This window comes from Pleurodeles waltl, chromosome 8, assembly GCF_031143425.1.
Source record: "Pleurodeles waltl isolate 20211129_DDA chromosome 8, aPleWal1.hap1.20221129, whole genome shotgun sequence".
Lineage (NCBI taxonomy): Eukaryota > Metazoa > Chordata > Amphibia > Caudata > Salamandridae > Pleurodeles > Pleurodeles waltl.
In genome coordinates this window covers 308,406,669-308,421,900 of record NC_090447.1, presented here as the reverse complement: position 1 = coordinate 308,421,900, position 15,232 = coordinate 308,406,669, and positions in this window count along the sequence as shown.

The following is a 15,232-nucleotide window of genomic DNA, read 5'->3' as shown; positions in this document are numbered from 1 at the left end:
CCCTCTACACACCACACTAGGCCTGAGGTCCTTTTGTGGTTCTCATTCCACTTTTGGAGTATATGGTTTGTGTTGCCCCCAGGCCTATTTTTCCCTATTGCATTCTATTGTGTTCTACAGTGTTTGCACTACTTTTCTAACTGTTTACTTACCTGATTTGGTTTGTGTGTCTATATTTTGTGTATATTACTTACCTCCTAAGGGAATATATCCTCTGAGATACTTTTGGCATATTGTCAGTAAATTAAAGTACCTTTATTTTTATTAATTCTGAGTATTGTGTTTTCTTATGATATAGTGCTAAGTGATATAAGTGGAATAGTAGGAGCTTTGCATGTCTCCTAGTTCAGCCTAAGCTGCTCTGCTATAGCTACCTCTATCAGCCTAAGCTGCTAGAACACATCTAATCTACTAATAAGGGATAACTGGACCTGGCACAAGGTGTAAGTACCACAAGGTACACACTATAAGGCAGGCCAGCCTCCTACACATACCCAGAAACCTATGTCAAATGTATTGAGACCTTGCCCTCACCTATTAGCCATACACAGTGCCTCTGGAGTTGCCCCATCACAAAAGGGATGCTGCTATTTCTCACAATGTAAGCGTCATGCACAGAGCCAGGATACTTGGCATTGACATGGGCGATGTACTGGTCTGCCAAACACACCATCTGCACATTCATCGCATGGTAGCTCTTCCGGTTTCTATACACCTGTTCATTCCTTCAGGGGGGGGTACAAATGCCACATGTGTCCCATCAATGGCACCAATGATGTTGGGGATATGTCCCAGGGCATAGAAATCACCTTTCACTGTGGGCAAATCCTCCACCTGAGGGAACACGATGTAGCTTCACATATGTTTCAGCAGTGCAGACAACACTCTGGACAACATGTTAGAGAACATTGGCTGGGACATCCCTGATGCCATGGCCACTGTTGTTTGAAAAGACCCACTGGCCAGGAAATGGAATACAGACAGGACCTGCACTAGAGGGGGGGGGGGTTCCTGTGGGATGGCGGATAGATGAAATCAGGTCTGGCTCCAACTGGGCACACAGTTCCTGGATTGTTGCACGATCAAGTCTGTATGTGACTAGGATGTGTCTCTCTTCCATTTTCGACAGGTCCACCATGGGTCTGTACACCGGAGGATGATGCCATCTCATCACCTGCCCCAGCGGATGTGCCCTATGGAGGAGAACAGCGAGTAGAGAGTCATCCAACACTGAGGTATTGTTATTTCCCAAAACGTTATTAATCCGCAATGTGCCGTTATCTGTCTATATTCCCTGCCTAGATAGGTGTGACGCAGTTAACGTCCATCCCATGTGGCCTCATGAAATGGCGGCTGCCTGACCTGTAAGGTGGGACAAGGGGATATGAGGCAACTGCGCTGGCGTTGTACACCGTCGCCGTGGGCGGTCGAAGACCGCAGCACAATTCTGCATTGGTTAACATTGGGCCGTATGGGTCCCAGGAGCCAATGACGATGTACGCCAGCGGTGACGGTACGCACCGCAGCGGAAGTGACTGCCATTTTCTGTCTGTTTACTCACTTGATACCTGACCTTCAACAGGAGAGGATCTACACTGCAAGTGCTGCTGTGACCTGTGTCTGGAAGCGACGATCGCTACAGTGTCTGGGGAAAGGGTGCCTGCCTTCACTTTGGAGGAGTTGGAGAAACTAGTGGATGAGGTCCTCCCCCAGTACACGCAACTGTACAGTCCTCCAGACAAACAGGTGAGTACACTGTGAGCATGCTGCATGGGCAATGCCTGTTTTGAGTGGTGTGGATGGAAGATACATGGGGTGGCTGAGGCCTGCATGTGCGGATGGTGAGTGTATGTGCGTCAGGGCATGGGTGGGAACTAGTGGGCAATGAGTATGACGGTCCAGGTGGGTAAGTGATTTCCTTTCCCCCTGTACCATTCCTCTAGTTCAGCGCCCACTTTAAGAAGGGTATTTGGCGTGCCATCGCCAGGGTCGTCCGGACCCTGGGGGTGTACCACAGACGGAGCACCCACTGCCGTAAAAGATGGGAGGACCTGCGCTGCTGGAGCAAGAAGATGGCGGAGGCCCAGCTGGGGATGGCCTCCCAACGTGGAAGGGGTGCCTGTCGCACCATGAGCCCCCTGATGTTCCGTATCCTGGCGGTGGTGTATCAGGAGTTGGATAGGTGCTTGAGGGCATCACAGCAGCCACAAGGGGGTGAGTACACTCTCATTCAGCTGACTCTGCGCACATTACGAGGTGTTTGGGTGGGGGAGGTGGGCAGTGGCGTCCCCTAGGCCAGGGCGAACTTTGTAGCCAGCACCCCCCTACCAGCACCGCCCTCCCAGCAGCCTCTCAACGTGTATCCTGTGCCCGCTCACCCAGGAGGGTGGGCATCTCCTTCGCCACAGGCACCTCAGGCCCTGCCCCAGTCAGCCCTGCTGCCCTCAGTGAGGAGGCTATTGACCTCCTGAGATCCCTCACTTTTGGGCAACCTACCACAGTGAATGCCATCCAAGGTGTCGAGAGGCATTTGCAACAAGTAAATGCATACCTGGAGGGCATTCCTTCTGGGTAGGCAGCCCAGCAGAGAGCATTTTAGGCTCTGGCCTCAGCACTGATTGCAGCCATTGTCCCTGTGTCCAGCCTCCCCCCTCCAACTTCCTCCACCCAGACCCAATCCCCTGTACCACAGCCTATCCCAAGCACACCATCAGACCAGCATGCACACACATCAACAAACAAGAGTGGACATGGCAAACATAAGCACCGCACATCCCACAGGCACTCACACAAGCACTATCCCCATGCAGACACAGCAACATCCACTGCCTCCACTGTGTCCCCCTCCTCCACATCCTCCTCCTCCCTCCCTGTCTTGTCTCCACTCACACCTTCATGCACTACATCCTCAGCCAGTACCTCCATTACCAGCACGCCCATCACCACACACCGCTCATGTGCACTCACCACCCTCACTACCTTTCACACATCCCCAGTGTCCTCTCCCAGTGTGTCAGTGAGCCCTCCTCCCAAAGTACACAAACGCAGGCACACACCAACCCAACAGCCATCCACCTCACAACAGCCTCCGGCCCATGCACCTTCACCCAAATTCAGCAGACGTACACCTCCTACAACCACTACCTCTACCTCCACTCCCAAACCCCCTCCATCTTACCGTCCCAGTGTGTCTAAAAAACTCTTCCTGGCAAACATTGACCTCTTCCCTACACCTCCACCTGTCCTTCCTCTAAGGCCAGGCTTTCCAGGTCCCAGCCCAGCACCTCAGCCACCACATCCCCGGGCACTGTGGAGCCAGCAACTGCGGGGTCATCGAGTGTGCCACCCACCAGGGCTGCCAGTGTGCCACGTAGTGAGGGCAAGGACATTCCGCCACTTGCCAAAGTGAAAAAGGTGCCCACATCCCTGAGGGAGAAGCAGAAACTATCAGCCACCAAGGGCTCAACAAAAACAAAAGGGGATAGTGGCAAGACAACTGTGGCACCATCAAAGCTGGGGAAGGGCCAAAAGCAGAAGAGCAGGTCAGGAGAGCGCATGGTGGCACCGACTGAGGGACCAGTGTCATTCTTTCTGTCCACGACCACACCAACCTGTATGGCGGCAAACACCGCAAGCTGCCGCCTCACCACAACCGCCCCCTGCACCCCCACCTTCACCGCCCCGGCACGTCTACACCCTCAATGACAGTCCCCAGCCTCTTCCCCAGTGGGCAGCCGTCCGACGCTTGAGGAGACGTCCTGCTTTGTCCCTCAGCAGGTGCTGACCCATGCACTGCCGCCAGCACTGCCGCCACAGACTCCGCCACCTGCACCGCCCCAGAACGTCTACAGCCTCAGCGACAGTCCCCAGCCTCTTCCCCAGTGGGCAGTCATCCGAGGCTGGAGGAGATGTTGTGCTGTGTTCCTCAGCAGGTGCTGACCATGCACCGCCGCCAACACCGCCGCCACAGACACTGCCGCGAGCATTGGCGCCACAGACACCGCCGCAAGCACCGCCACTGGCCCGCGGCATCCTCGGACACTGGCACCACCGCTGACACGGCTACCATCCCCAATGGTCAGTCATCTGAGGCTGGAGGAGAGTTCCTGGACCCTGGGCAGCTTCCATGAGGCATGACTTCCATCACTGTTTGCACCTGCAGGTGGAAGACGAAGCCGCAGCAGAGTGGGGTATGCAGCTGCCTCCATGCCGTATCATGCTACCTGAACCTCGCCAATCTCGTGGCACGCACACCCAGGTGAGGAAATTGTACCGGCCACACTGCACGTGGAGCACTCTGGGCAACATGCCCCCTCCAGAACCAGTGGAGAGATACATCCATTACCTCAGTCCTTGGCAGGATGAAGCACTCTGGGCACCAGGCCCCCTCCAGAACCAGTGGAGAGATACATCCACTACCTCAGTCCTTGGCAGGATGAAGCACTCTGGGCACCAGGCCCCCTCCAGAACCAGTGGAGAGATACATCCACTACCTCAGTCCTTGGCAGGATGAAGCACTCTGGGCACCAGGCCCCCTCCAGAACCAGTGGAGAGATACATCCACTACCTCAGTCCTTGGTAGGATGAAGCACTCTGGGCACTGTGTATTTTCAATCTGATGCCCCAGCTGTGTTCTCTCTGTTTCGAGTCAGGTATCATGTGTGGGCTTCGCCCATGCATTTTGGGCCCAGTGGTCTATGGACAATGATTGGTATACTATCTGGACTTGTGTAGTTGGTGTACGTATTTGTATATCCTGAATTTGGAGTTTTGACTAATGGATTTTTCATGATTAGAATTGTTACAATCATTTCCTTTTGTCCTTGCGTTCTTCCAGGGGGTGGGGTGTGTATATGTAATGTTGCTGCATGTATTTGTGTGTATGGTGTTGTGGGTGAGGGTGGGGGTATTGCGTATTGCGTGTGTGTGTCACTCTCTTTCCTCCCCCCTCCCCTGTGTTGTAGGTGCAGTACTCACTGTAGTCGCCGCCGTTCGTACTCCTGGTAGAAGAGGAGGTAAACCAACATAGGTAACACGTGAAGTTGGGGCTCCATGTCGTCCTGGTTCCTCGTTGGGTGTCGAGAGGTGAGTGGTTTCCCTTCTGTGTACTGTTTCTGCTGTGCTTTTGATAGAGTTGGTTCCGCCCCGGAAAAGGTGGCAGATAGGCCTCTTATAATACAGTGGGCGGTACTTTGTCTTCCGCCTTTCTGTTGGCGGTTACCGCTGCGGTGTTTGTTTCTACCACCGTGGCAGTCGGAGTGTTAATGTGGCTGTCTATGTTGGCGGTTTCTGCCACGGTCATGATCCCATTTTGTTTCCGCCGGCCTGTTTGCCGTATTACCGCCACTTTAACACTGACCGCAAGGGTTGTAATAAGGGCCTAAGACTCTTATTCTTTTTCAAATGAATAACTTGACTTGTGTATGTTGGATTATTGTTGTTTTGATCTTATTTTGTTTGGATAAATATTACCTATTTTTCTAGACCTGTGTTGTGTCATTTTGTAGTGTTTTCACTGAGTTACAGTGTGTGTTGGTACAAATACTTTACACATTGCTTCTGAAGTTAACACTGCCTGCTCGTGCCAAGCTACCAAGAGGGTGAGCAGGGGTTACCTGAGAGTGATTCTCCTTTACCCTGACTAGAGTGAGGGTCTTTGCTTGGACACAGGGTAACCTGACTGCCAACCAAGGACCCCATTTTTAACATTGGTGATCAGTGGATGCGATTGAACTTATATTTGTGCTTGACATTCAGTGATTAAGCGAACACTACTGTTTTCAATGCAGATCATTACGTGACCACATTCTACTTGTCTTTGTGGTTTTTGATTTCTTGTGTTTTGGGGATTTTTCCCCACTTCCATATGTGGTGGTAATACTTTATTGACTCTTGAACTCCATTGGGAACTCGTTTTTCTGCCTATGGAACTGAGCACTTTTAACTCTTTATCATGTCTCAATCTGGAGATGCATTGGTTGCAGCTGCTTTTGATTAAGGGAAACAGGAGAGCTATACAGTTGGCCATTTGAGGTAGTTCTGTAAAAACCTTTCCTTGTCCCATTAACAGCTCCACAAGGAAGGAGGAGCTGCAGAAGGCACTGAGGGCCTGGGTAATAGCCAAGGAAGCTGAGGGGCATACAGAGGGGGAGGAGGAGGATGAGGAGGAAGAAGAGCAATCCATACACAATGGTGTAGTGGGTGGGCCTGTTATGTCCAGGGTGAGGGTCTCCAGGACAGGTAGCAGTGTGTCATCCAAGGGTCTGACTTCTGAAGAGTTACAGGAGAGACAGGCAGAGAGGGCTCACCAGCTGGAGTTGGAAATGTTTAGGATGCAAAGAGAGATGGAAGAAAGGAGGATGGCCATGAGGAGAAGAAGATACTGCTGGCTCATGAGCTCAGCTTGAGGGTGGTGGATCAGAGGAGCCAGTCCAGTAGGGATGGTGGCAGCAACATCACAGTGCAGCCTGAGAGGAAGGTGCACATTCCTAAAGTCCTTGTGAAGGATTACAAAAGGGAGGATGATATTTTCTTGTGGTTCAAAGGGTATGAGTCTGCTCTCCATTTGAATCTGGTCCCTGAAGCTCATTGGGGGGTGGGTCTGTGGAAGCACTTTGAGGTAGAGGTGAGGGATACTCTGACATCCTTAGGGGAGCCTCAGGAGCTCACCTACTCTATCATGAAGGATGCCCACTCACAAAGTATGGTCTCACCCCTGAGTACTATAAGAACACGTTTAGGTCCTATAAGAGGAAAGAATCCCAAACATGGTTGGAATGTGCTGATTCGTTCTGCAGGTCACTGGATGGTTGGGTAAAGGACAGTAAGATGACAACATATGAGGAGTTTTACAATTTGATTGCTTGGAAGCACTTGTACAGTTTATGTTTCCCGAACTGCGCCAGCACCTAATTTACAGCAAGGGGGCTGACACCAGGAAGCAGACCATTGGGAGAGCACCAGGGTCCAGAAGAGGTATGGGGGAGACCACGCCAAGGGTGGGCAGGGTCCATCGCAGAAGAAAGGGGGGGTAAGAGTAAACAGGGGGAGTTCTCTAAAGGGCCCCAATCCAGTTCCCAGGGTAAGGATTCCCAGCACCCCAGTGAAAAGAAGCCATGGTTCTCCAAAGGGAAACCTGTGAAGGAGGGTCCCCCACGTAAGTTTTATGCATATGACCAGCTGGGTCATGTGAGGGGGAACCCCAAATGCCCAAGAGTATACCGGTACCCACTAGTGATCAGCCCCAGGGTTTGACTAGTGTAGCCCTTGGGGAGGATTTGGTTCCAGGTGGGTGGAAGCCAGTTGAGATGGCCCAGAGAACACTAGTTCCTGAGAACACTAAAAAGTACAGGCAGTGGGTTACCATTAATGGACAGAGGGTGGAGGCCCCTGAGAGACACAGGAGCCAGTGTGACTACAGTGAGGAGTCACCTGGAGCCTGAAGGGCAGAGAGATCCCCTGTGTACTTCACCAAGTAGTTGCAGTGGACAACTCAGAGTGCCTGTGCTGAGTGGTGCAGGTTCCCTTCAAATGGGGGTTGTCTCAGGTTCCTTGAAGGTAGCTGTGAGTCTAACCATGCCTGTGGTTTGTTTGCTTGGCAATGACCTGGAGGATTCCCCTTGGAAGAAGGTGGAACACAGGTCACTCTTGGAGATGTTGGGTCTGCCTGGGTGGGTATGCGTATCCACCAGGTCAATGGCAGTCCGTCAGGGTGGCCAGGAGCCCCTAGAGCCTGAAACAGTGGCCCAGGGAACCGCCAAAAAGAAGAAGGGCAAGGGCAATGGGAAACCAACCCCAGAAGTCCCCACAGTCCGGGAGGAGGCAGAGCAAGAGGGTGATGCCCCTGAGTCTACAGGGATTCAGGTAGCTGAGCTGGGGGAGGTTCGTGAGCTGTCACAATCCAGCAGGAAGGGGGACCCACCAGGGAGGCATTCTGTGAGGCACAGAGGATATGCCCTACTCTAGTGGGTTTGTGGTAGCAGACTGTAGACCATGTGGCTGGCAAGGAGCCAGGATCTCACCTGATTTATTGGGGGGACAACCTCCTGTATAGTGAGCCTAAGGTTACTGAGCCTGGGTCAGCCCATGTGCTGGTGGTACCCCAGTGCTTTAGAGCCTTCCTGCTGTGTCTGGCTCATGATGCGCCTTTAGCTGGGCATTTGGGGCAGGACAAGACCTTTGAACAGCTGTCACCCACTTTTACTGGCCCCTAATGTGCATGCACTCAGATGCTCATTGCAGGTCTTGCCAGACTTGTCAGGCAAGTGGCAACAGTGGGGGTAAATGTAAGGCTCCCATCCAACCTTTTGCAGTGGTCAGTACCCCCTTTGAAAGGGTTGGTATTGACATTGTGAGGTCTCTGGATCCCAAGACAGCCATGGGCAACAGGATCTTCCTAGTCTCGGTGGACCATTCCACCTGGTACCAGGAATCCATTCCTCTGAGATCAATCACTTCCCATGTGGTCGCTCATGTGTTGATGGGGGTTTTTACCCACAAGGGTTCGACAAGGAAGTGGTATTTGATAGGGTACCAACTTCATATCTACTTCTATGAAGCCTCTGTGGCAGGAGTGTGGGGTAACACATAAGTTCACCACTCCTTACTACCCCTAAAGCAATGGTCCTGTTGCCATGCCTTCTGTTCGTCTACAGTGAGGTGCCTCAAAAAGGGCTTGGATTTAGTCCTTTTGAGTTACTGTATGGCCACTTCGTTAGGGGACCTTTGAGTCTGGTGAAGGAGGGCTTAGAGAAAGCCTCCAGTAAACCTTCCCAGGATGTATTTAGCTACATGCTGGTCTTCAGAAACCAGACTGCCCGCTTCAGAGCTCTTGCACAAGAGAACCTGGAAGCAAGACAGGCAGACATGAAACAGTGGTATGACCAGAATGCCACTCTGGTAAAGTTTCCGCCTGGGGAAAAAGTGGGGGTAATGGCACCAGTGGAGCACAGGGTGCTCCAGGATAAGTGGACTGGGCCATGTGAGGTGGTGGAGTGCAAGAGCGAAGTCACCTACCTGACGGACTTGTGGATTCCCAGGAACCCCTTAAGGGTCCTACATGTGAACTGTCTCAAACCACACTTTGAGCGGACTGAATTGCCCATGCTCCTAGCAACCGATGATGGGGGGGAGGAAGAGAGTGAGCCTCTTCCTGATCTCCTGTCTGCTGGAGAGAAAGATGGGTCTGTGGAGGGAGTGAACCTCTCCCCCTCCCCGATCCAGAACAACAGAGGGACTGTCACTGGGTATTAGGTCAGTTTGCCTCCCTGTTCTCCCTGATCCCAGGGGTCACACACTGGTGTACATATGATGTGGACACTGTGGACAGTCCACCCATTAAACAGAAGGTTTGCAGGGTGACTGAAAAGGTCAGGGCTAGCATCAAAGATGAGGTGTCTAAGATGTTATCCCTAGGGGTGATTTATAGCAGTCCTTGGGCCTGCCCTGTGGTCTTTGTCCTAAAGGCTGCTGCTCCTGGTGCCACCCCAGAAATCCGGTTCTGTGTAAACTACCAGGGTCTCAATGTGGTCACTAAAACTGACGTGCACCCCACTCCCCGAGCTGATGAGCTCATTAATCTGTTGGTAGCTGCCCAATACCTAAGCACATTTGATTTGACATCTGGGTATTGGCAAGTTGCCCTAACTGAGGGTGGCAAGGAGAGGTCAGTATTTTCTACCCCAGATGGACACTTCCAGTTTAAAGTGATGCCTTTTGGGATGCAAAATGCCCCTGCCACATTCCAGAGTCAACCAGGTGTTGACTGGGCTGGATTACATCAGCGCAGCATACGTGGATGACATTGCAGTGTTTGTTCCACTTGGGAGGAACACTTGCAGCACCTCTGCAGAGTGTTGGAGGCCCGAAAAGACAGGCTTCACTATTAAGGCAAGCAAATGCCAAATAGGGTAGGGCTCAGTGGTGTATCTGGGACACCAGGTAGGGAGTGGCCAGTTGGTACCACTACATCTAAAAATGTATACCATTCTGGCTTAGGAGCCTCCCAAGACCCAGACAGAGGTGAGGGCCTTTTTAGGCCTCAACGGCTATTACAGGAGGCTTGTCAAGGGATATGGCACCATTGTTGCCCCCTTGAATGAGTTGACTTCCACGAAGCACCAAAAGAAGGTGATCTGCACAGAGGCTTGCCAGACTGCTTTTGATGCCATGAAGGCTGCCGTGTGGACAGCACCTGTGCTGAAGGCACCTGTCTACTCCAAGGAGTTTGTTGTGCAAACAGATGCCTCAGAGCATAGTATAGGAGCAGTACTCTCACAGCTTAATGAAGAGGGGGACCTAGATCAACCTGTAGCCTTCATTAGCAGGAGGTTACTTCCCAGGGAACGTAGGTGGAGTACAATAGAGTATGAAGCTTTTGCTGTGGTCTGGGTGCTGATGAAGCTGAGACCCTAGTTGTTTGGGACTCACTTCCGGGTTCAGACCGACCACAGGCCCCTCAGATGGTTAATGCAGATGAGGGGTGAGAATTCAAAGGTGTTGAGGTGGCCCATTTCCCTACAGGGGATGGACTTTACGGTAGAACCCCACCCTGGCACAGAACACGCCAATGATGATGGTCTGTCCAGATTCTCCCGCCTTAGTGATGAGAATTCCCATGAGGTTGGGAAGTTGCTCCCCACTTTCATCTGGCGGCTACACGTGTTAGACTTGACATCCTTTTCGTGGTCTCCCCTAACTTTTTGCCTCTGTTTCTCAGGTTGTTGATGTACTTTAAAGGCAGAAAGGGGTATAAGAAGTTCCCCCAAACCCTTGAAAATTAGATCACTTCTGGAATCAAGAGGAACTTCTGCCAAGGAGAAGAGCTAAAGAGCTGAGGAGAAGTGCTGCCCCTGTATGTGATGTGCTTTGTTGGGCTATCCTGCAGTTGCTGCTTCTGCCTGTGAAAGGGGACAAAGACTGGACTTTGTTGTGCATTCCTGCTTGAGAAGAATCTCCAAGGGCTTGAACTGAGCTTGGCTGTCAGTGCCATAAAAGACATCCCCTGCTAACCCCTGGACTCTTTGCTGAGACTCCTGCCCTGCGAAGTGTTGCCCTATCCAGTCCCTGGGCCCTTGAGAGGTGAAGCTGGCAGCTAAGAACTGAAAATTCATGCAAAGACCGCTGTGCAGGAAAACTTTCGACACACCACCCGCCTCACGGCTGATAAACAGCTCGCCACCGGCCTCATAGCTAAAATTGAAACTCCACCTGCATCATGGCTGGAAGATCGATGTAAAGCCGCTGGAGAAATGATGCGCAACACCCACAGCAGCTGCTGTTAACGACGCAAGCCCCCATGCAGTGAGGTTTCTTGACACCGCAAGACTGGATTTCAATGAAACATCTCTGGACGTGGAAAATCAATGCGAAGCCAGGATGGGCACCTCGGGTCTGGGCAGGCTTAGCGTTTGACACATCACTCTCTTGCAGGAAAGAAGAAACAACGCACGCCGACCCGACTGAAGGAGAAACGATGCACGTTCTCGCTTGTGGGTGAGAAATCGAAGCATTGCTGGCCTTTTTCGATGCACACTTACCTCTGCAGCTTTATTTTGATGCTAACCAGGTATTTTTGTGAAATAAATGCATTCTCACTGTTTTCTAAGAATCTTATTGTTTTTAAAATTCATAATTTCACTGGTATATGTTGGCCTTTTGTCATTTTGGTCTTGTTTTGTTTAGATAAATATTACCTATTTTTCTAAACCTGTGTTGTGTCATTTTGTAGTGTTTTCACTGAGTTACTGTATGTGTTGGTACAAATACTTTACACATTGCTTCTGAAGTTAAGCCTGCCTGCTTGTGCCAAGCTACCAAGGGGGTGAGCAGGGGTCAACTGAGGGTGATTCTCTTTACCCTGGCTAGAGTGAGGGTCCTTGCTTGGACAGTGGGTAACCTGACTGCCAACCAAAGACCCCATTTGTAACAGAATACTCGGTCCTCTGAATATAATCTTCTTGACTTATACTCAGCTGCAGGTATTTGCACAGGGCTGTCATCACACGGTCAGCCTCCTTCAGTTGTAAATAGTTGAGGAAAACATCAAGCTTCTAAACTTTTTTTATCACACACTCATTGGAGCTCATTCAGCTTGTTTCTCCTGATACAGTTGAATGACATCCTCCATAACCTCTTTTGAATTAAGTGAATGGATACTCGTGCTCATATATTCTTCAGATCTATTTCTATTTAGCTTTCAAACTGTTCACTTGAAGGCAACATGTTTCCCTCCATGTTACTCCCATCTGCAACAACATGCCCATTTTATAGTGCCATTGTTCTCTTTAGGATATAGGCCCTCATTGTAATGTTGGCAGTTAAAACCACCTACCGCCGGGGCGACGGCCACCAAAACACCGTCACCGCGGCTACCAGCTGTCCACCGTATTATGACCACAGTCGGATTTCCTCCAGAATGATGGTGGAAATCCGGCTGTGGCCATGCAGGCAGATGGCGGTAAGGTGGCACTGCTGCCAGCAGCAGTGCCACACCAGTAGACTGCCGCTGGCCATATTATGACAGTAATACGACCTGGCGGTGTTCTGCTGGGGGACGCTGCTGCTGGCAGCAGTGCTCTGTCCTGTTTCCTGCCAGAGGACACCCTGTCACTGATAGTGCTTACCACCATGGTTTTCGTGGTGGTAAGGATGCCACGACAACCATGGTGGTAGGTGGGGTGATATTCCCGCAGGAGGCCAAGTGACAGCTGCCGGGCTGGAGAGTGAAGTCTCCAGCTCAGCGGACTCTACCGATGAGGCGGTCAGTGTGGTACATTGACGGTTTGGGTTTAGCCAAACCGTCAATGTTATAATATGGAGAAAAGTACCGCCAGCCTGTTGGCAGTACTTTCCTCCATATTTACGTCGACCGCCAGGGTCATAATGACCCCATAATTTAGCTTTCTTCATCTTATTTACAACCACTGATTCCTGCCAGATTTGTGTTGTTTTTCATGAGCACACCATTCGCTAGAATAATAAGAGGTTTATCGAAATCTCTCTCTATACCCCTAGTTTCAATAGTGAATTTAAAATCTGAAGACAAATACATTACTCTACCTTTTAGTCCTTTCTGAAGCTCATTGAGCGGCTATTTCGTAGTCTTTGGTTCCATACTAACTATTGCTTTAAATGGGTGTATGGATTGTATGAGTATTCTTTCATAATCATTCAGATGTTAAAGTTCCTCTGGAGTTTCAGCCACCTCTAACTGATTGTGTATTGCTCTGGCAGCTTGTTGTCCTCTAATTTGTAATAGCAATACTTACACATTATCTGGTGTGTCGACAAATCAAAACGTTCCTCCACAAATAAATACATTGCAAGTTCTAGCCAGTTTTCTCTGTTTTCATGTACATTTTTCAGGGACGCATCAACTTTTCTAATTTAGCAATTGTAGTGAGTGCACCGGCAACAAATACAAACTAAGGGCCTGATTTAGGTCTCGGCGGATGGAATAGTCCATAACAAATGTAACAGATATCCCGCCCACCTTATTACGATCCCCATATTATAAAATGGGATTGTAATATGATGTACGGCATATCCGTCATGTTGGTGACGGAGTAGTCCCCTCCGCCAAGATCTAAATCAGGCTCATAATTTGGTTTCTCTGTGGAAACAGAATTACATTTTTAAATCTCTGGTGCAGAGCTATTAGTACTAATATATGTGTTTTTCTCTTCTACACCTGAACATAGCAATGCCTCATTTTGCCCAGACTCCACATCATGACTAAAGAAATCTAAACTAATATAATCACAACGATTTTCAACCTCTGATTCTGTACCATACAAAAGTGTTTAGCTAATTTCTTCATTTCTCCTAAACACAATACAGTACTTTTTACAAAGTAAAGACTTCTAACTAAATTTTGCATTTTTGAATGATGAATAGCCAACATTCTAAAATGATGAAAAATACTTCTGCTCACTTTCCTGGATAGACATGCATTCCATGACTTTGCATGGATCTAACGGTTGCACCATTGCAATGTTCCACTTCACACTTCTATCTGGAAATTGATGTAGAATATTTCTTAATATAGCAATTGATTCCTGATGAACACTACAAATACTACTACAGTCCCATTTATACACAGGGAAATATCTACATTTTCCTTTTACTTATTCAGCTATCTCTTCCTCTACATTTCTAGGAACCATCTCCTCTTTTGCAATGGGAGTACTATATTTTACCTCATTGCATTGGTCAGTTGGTTCAACTGCATGCACTAATGCGTTCTCTTGTATGTAGCATTTTTCTTTTAAGCCTCAGTACTAGATGTATGCTTCCATTCTTCTTTGAACAGTTTGAAAAAAATAATTTTGTTAATAAGCCTTTTTGGCTTCTTTTCATCATAGATCAGTGTTTCCCAACCTTTTGACTTTGGTGGACCCCCACTTTATAATTACTGGAACCTGGGGACCCCCACTGAATCATTATTGGTATCCGGGGACTCCCCCACTGAGTCATTACTGAAAGCTGGGACCTAACCTGTAAATATTATATAATTTTCTAAGCAGTCGCAGACCCCCTGAGGAGGCTTCACGGACCCCCAGGAGTCCCAGGACCACAGGTTGGGAACCGCTGTCATAGACAACATAGTTTTATCCAGTGTTCTCATTCTGTTTAGTATCAAAATAAATTGTTTGCACTTCAGGGCAAATGCTTTATCAACCGCCCTCACAATGTGTTGTTTTTGCCTCAGTACTGCCCTTCACCTCTTATACTGCTTCATGTTTGTACCAAACTTTGTCTTACCCCACTTCTAAACATTCTCATTGGTATTTCATTAAATTGTTTCTGTCTCCTTGTCAAGCTAAGTGTTTTCTTTCAAGGTTTCTCACTTTCAATGTGACTCACTCCTTCTACTCTGTGAGCTGATTTTAAACCTCACTTTTTATTTTGTACTTTTTTCCACATTTTGCAGTTTTTCCAAATACTGTTTAAGAAAGTCCTTGGTTCTCTTACTAGCAGATCTTTTTTCCCAGCACATTCTCTCCATCATGTTAATCTTATTTTTATGCAGATAGTACTGTTTCTTCTGTTTTTCTCTCCTCTCTTCCATTCTAGGCATTGTAAATGCTCCTCTTTCAAGACAAGTAGATATGTGAAAACCAAATACAGAATACATTTAACTTTACATTGTATACTATTATATTACATACCATAAGCAAATAAGTACTTACATAAGTGGATGTGTCAGTGAGTCACAAACTGTGTAGGTGTC